Raw genomic sequence first — 6,000 nt, 5'->3', positions numbered from 1 at the left:
TCACGTACATGTGTCGTTAAACCCCGCCACCACCTGACACAGCCAGTAAGCTTTGTCAGCTAAACAAAACGTAACAATCACTTCACCAGCACACACACACGGTGTGTTGGAGCAGTAAAACCCACAATTTACAATTCGAGTATGTTTCGCTGGCGATTACAACAACAACCACCACCAGCAGTTTCGTCGGGCGACAGCCAGATTCGTGAAGGAAGTCTTCCTGTCACCCACCGTCTTTGTGCTCACGGCAGCCCCGCAACTGTTTCGTACGAGATCGTGGGCAACAAATGCAAGAAGTTATCCAAAGGGCAAACCTGCTCAGCTTCTTGACGATCGGACGGATGGGGGCACTTTCAGGATGGATGATTTGGTCATCATTAAGCCGATGAGATAATAAAAAAAAGTCTTTACCTTTTTCTGCCAATAAAACAGGGGGCGTTCAGATGTTCACACGACTTTTGCAAAGGATCAAGTCTGCATTAACCACGCATGTGGCACAACATGCAAACAAACATGGATTGTCTTTGAAACCGATTGTCCTGCACCAGAGACAGCCTTCTTGAGAACGGGTTAAAGCCAATCTTGATTTGAAGCTTTCGTGACTGCAGGAAATCCATACTCTTTGGTTCGTTCGGTAAAGTCACGAAGGTATAAAATAAATCACGACGTTTGGGGCGCAACACAAGCGTCCGTCATCAGGTGGGAAAGCGTGGTCTGCTGCCGAGGCAGACTGTTTTAAAAAGCCTTTTGTGGTAATGTTTAAATCCTTTATATTAAGTTCGCTTGCTTGCGTGCTTGCGTGCTTGCTTGCTTGCTTCGGACCGTGCAAATCGTTCGGTCGTTTTTTAACCCACTTCCCGTGATCCAATCGAGCTGACATTTTGCACACAGACTCGTTGTGCGTGACAATTAATTTTCGTGAAAAAAAATTTTCTCCAAATTTTACACTGTTTAGGGGAAAAAATTAAATATTTAATTACCAATTTCTTAATGCTGGCAGACAATCATCTGACCCATAGGTGGCAGCCATCTCAAGCCAGAGGACGAGAGGACTCTAGCCGCCCCGATGCCACGCATATAAAGGATTTATAGTGAAAAACATTGTTTTTACGGGTTAATTTTTTCCCCATTATTTTGATACCGGCAAAAAGAGGTCCCATAGACAGCAAATACGCCCTCTACTGGCCGCGCTGAGCCATGCATCTACACGGCGGCGTGGCTGCTCTGATGGGTGGCAATCTCGATTTGAAGTTTGATGGGTGGCAGTTTTACATTTCAACACACCGGTGCTGTATCGCACTGCGTGTGGCGCCTGGAGACTGTCAGTCGATGAATTGCCAGGATTTGAGGTTGATGTTGAAGAATGGATCACACTCTTTCAGAATCAGAATATGTATTTATACTGGAGGGATCCGATGAGCGATACAGCTCTTTCATTTGTATCATCTTGTTTGTATTGTTTGTTTGTATTGCCTGCTCTGCACGTTGTCCCATTCATTTGTTATCGTAACATTTTTGTATGCGCCATTTGCTTTAACCGCAATTGGGTCACACACTCGACGCTGTGCATGGCGCGTCTTGAGTGTAAGAGTGTATAGACTCATTTATTGGTTGAAAACATCTTTATTTACAGAGGACCGCAGAGCTTGAGCAATTGTCGTTAGCGCCGGCTCACCGCCGCGTGGCTGCTTGCTGCCTTTCAGCTTCGTCTGTGGTTCCTCGGCGATTGCAATATTCAATTTGCATAAATAATTAACATATATAACTAAACGTAATTTCCATTGTTGTACGTTGACTAGGTGGTAGTAGTAGTAAGAATCTGTGGCATAGAATAATAATGCACAGCCCTTTGTCAACCGACTGCGAGACGAAGGCCTTGCCAACGCCGTGACGGTGAAACAAATTGTTAGAGGCCAGAAATTCCCCGGCGTGGTCAGCGTGACGGGCCTGGGGACAGGGGATGAATGAGGTTCGGAACCGCTGGCGGAGCCAGTGGGGGGGGGGGGGGGTGGCACGTCCCCCCCCCCCCCCCCCCCCAATGATCCGATCGTAATCCCTAATTTCGATCGGATCATTGAGGGTTTTTTTGTAATAAATCGGCATTTTTGCGACCCCCACTGCCACTGTGTAGCATATTATTACGTGCCAGGGACTCTATGAGATGATAGGACAATAGTCTGAGTCTATAATTGGCAATAAGTAACGGCAAAGCGGTTAGAAGTGACTCAGAATTGTGCGCAGTTGCGTATACAGTACACGACTTCCCTGAAGGCATTCACCTTCAGCGAGCGCGATGCCGATCACACCACACGGCTCGAATTCGACCCTCGATCGATGGCTGTGCCATCGCCGCACACGCGTCGAATAAAAAGCAAGGGACAAGTCCTTACTAACAACTCCTCTATCATTTTTCATTGCTGGAGGGGTTGCCCCGCCCCCCCTACCTGAAAATCTCGGCTCCCCCATTGCTCGGAAGGATTCTGTTTCACATTTCACTCGCCAACGATTTGTTGGTTGTGACCAGGAATCGCAACTCGGATTTCCGAGCTGTAAACCCATTACAGCAACTCTAGCCATTCGTGTTGTACGATGCGGTTCAGTGTGAAAATTGTATACTTCGTTATAAGTATGATTCATAACACAAAACATGTTGCGTTGCTAGAAGTGGACAAACGCAAATGACAACATTCGTCAATGCCTTAAAAGAAAGTACTGTATATAATAGTTGACGTTTCGGGCAATTGCCCTTCACACGAGAAGGATCATCGCCCAAAACGTCGCTTGCTTTCTACTGTTGAATTGAATGAATACTAAAAGCTATAGTTTTATCCGTTGAGAAAACCCAGATTAAGGAGATGGTTTATCTTAAACGAGGCTTAAGGGTAGTGTACATGGAATCGACGCCACGTTTTGCGAGGGGTTCGTGGGAATCCAATTGGAAAGTGACACAACTGAGAAAACCCAACTGAGAAGAATCGAAGTGACATTCCGAGGAGGTTCAGTGAAATCTTGGAGATCAAAAACACGTTTTAGCTCCGAGGCCTTACCTTGAAAGGGACATCTCCGCCACCACTTCGTTTTCCAGGATCGTGGCCGAGAGAGGACATTGCAACACGGGTCTTGACACGGCAATGGTTTCACAGCACCAAAATGTTGAAGACGTTTTGGAATTATGCTCCAAGTTCAACGCTCTTATTGTTGCCGTTCCAGTGTAGCCTGGCCTAAAGCACTCTTTACTTTCATGCGTAGCCTTTCACGACCAATACGATTCGTGTTTTGAGATGTATCGTGTGGGCATGCTGCTAATTTGGGCTGTGCGTCTTCCACCAGCTGTCACAGCCAAACAAAGCGAGCGTTAATGTCACAATGTTGTGCGACGTATGTGTGTTGAACGTCTTTCGCGCCGTACGTAGCCAACTGCGCCAATCGGAGGTGCGGCAACAGCGGGGGGGGGGAGCAATAAACACACAAAAGCAGTCCTAAAGAAATTAGTTTTCAATCTAGATTTAAACGTGCATCGCTCCCAAGAGCTCAGAACTCAATTGAATGGGCTTCCCCATCTGGGTCCTTAAGTCGGTGCCCTGATGTCATCAGAACAGCCCCTGCAGGTGAATCGGTTTAGATAATAGTCAAGAGTTGATTGCAGATTGATTTGGCCAGATCCATCTGGTGCTCCGACCAGTGCCGGATTATCCTTGTAGCACAAGTATCTACACAGCTACTGCACGTGTAGTAGCTACTGCACGTGTAGTAGCTACATATGTAGTAGCTACGGGCCCCACACTTTCAAGGGCCCCGCGCTAAATGCTTTCAAGCTATCAATTCCGGTTAAGTGATTTTGCACTTGCTCTATTACTATAGTACTAGACTGCCTTCAACTTTTATGAACGACTGGGTGTTTCAGGTTAGCGATTTGTCGTATTATCTGTATAGCATATGAAAAAATACAATTACTTTACTATGCAAGTAAAAAAAAAATGTGTTTTCTTTTTATGTGTTTTTTTTTAAATTTAGGGCCCCTTGATAACATAAAGCTCCAGGCCCCGCACTGGCTTCATCCGGCACTGGCTCCGGCATGACAACTGCAACAAAGATTCGCCTCGACAGGGTGGTCCAGATGTCTTGTGATCCCCAAATCAATTCAGCCCTAACATGTTTTTGTTCCTTTGAATATTAGTTTCTGTTTTAAATGCACCTTACTTACAATATATTACGTTTTAGGTAATTCAATGTCGGGGGGAGGGGGGGTCACAAGATATTCGCACCACCCTGCACAACGGCGTACAGGCTGGCACAGACGTCACACAGGCGCAAGACTCCTGGTATGGGGCCGTCCATAAATGACGTCACGCACCTAGGGGGGGGGGGGGGTTGAGAAATGTGACGTCACATCAAAATGCGCAACTTTAAATATAGACAACACGTTCTACTTAATTAAATAGACTTTTTAATAAATGTTTTCTCCTACAACATCAGAGTGCAGCGCCACATTAAATGCGCACTACAATGACAATAGCTTAAAGCGATTTGAAGCATGTTAAATTTTTTGGGAGGGGTAAGAGCTTTGTGACGTCATATATGAGGGGGGGGGGGGGTCTGACTTTTTATGACGCCGTGTGACGAATGCGGGAGAGGGGTCAAAATTCGTCCAAAATCGCGTGACGTCATTTATGGACGGCCCCTATGGCTCCGAGACGCCGCTCAGTGACAGTGCCACCGAGCCAGAAGCCGAACGTCTGTGGCCTTCGACAGACACCCACCGCGTTCACTCCAGCGAAGGACATCACTGACGCCGTGGGGGTGCGGGGGGTACCGCCTTCACAGAGAGCGTGACCCCCCTCCCTCGGCACGTGACACGTTCAGCGCCACAGAAGACTTGGGGGCTTGGGGCACGTTACCCCAGGGCGACATGCCTCGGTGGGATCCCAACACCAGAGAGACCCACCCCACCCCCACCGCGCACGTGATCACCGTCGACGCCGGCGGCCAAACACCGGGTGCAGATCTTCAGCCACCGCCACCACCAACCACTGCCTTGTGGGGCTGCTTCTCAGCGTGGCGGTGAGCCCGGCTGTGTCTCGTTACGCCACGAGGGGGTTCAACGCAGCTGTCAAGCCATGCGGATTTATCCGTATTCTTGTACAGGGAAATGTAGTTTTCAGGTCCATACGGTGTACAGCCGTTTCAATACGGGCAAAACAACTAAGTGTTTATTTTTTGTATTTCTCCCTTGTGATGGGGCTTTGTCGGATAATTAAGTTCAAGTTAATTTATTAGCTATAGCCCTGTGAGCCATTCGGCTCTTGAATCGGGTGCTTTCGAGCGACTCTGAGCTTGGCTCCGCGCCTCTGAGTTGCGGCGTTACAAATTGAACTATTATTATTATTAAATAAAAAACAAAAACACGAACAAAAAACATCTTAAAGTGAATATGTGACTGAGTGCAAACAGAAAATCCAAGAAAAGACAGAATTTATGGCACGGGGTGACCAATAAGATCTGCATTGGTCTGTCATAAGGTAGGCACTGATAAGGGGTTGATAATGTATGGGTTCACCGCACCTGATTGATGATGGTGGTGATGCAAATTGGTTTTGATTTACGCCATGGTGACGAGATGTTAGCTCCCTCGCCTGGTATACAGGAGGTCGTGGGTTCAATCCATATTGTATATTTGGAGTTTGCGTGTCCCTCTCGGTGGTCGGGGAGATTTTTCTCCGGGTCCTCCGGTTTTCATCTCCACATTTAGAATCAACGTCACGCGTTCAGAGTATTTGGCACATGGTCTCATCGAAAAAAAAATATTGTGAAATGGACTGTAGTCTGTTATTGCAAAACTAGTCAATTCCTGTGAAATGTCATACTTTTAATTAAAGTCCCTGCCCCCAAAAGGGTCCATTTGTCTACCACCTTAACTGGATTGTTTCGTTTTACAAAGCTATTATCATCATAAACTCTGAGCTATAATAGAAAAGAGGAAGGGGAAGAGAGTTGATAAAT

This window comes from Lampetra fluviatilis, chromosome 11 (assembly GCF_964198595.1).
Source record: "Lampetra fluviatilis chromosome 11, kcLamFluv1.1, whole genome shotgun sequence".
NCBI classification, from domain to species: domain Eukaryota; kingdom Metazoa; phylum Chordata; class Hyperoartia; order Petromyzontiformes; family Petromyzontidae; genus Lampetra; species Lampetra fluviatilis.
Note: the sequence above shows the minus strand (reverse complement) of the source record.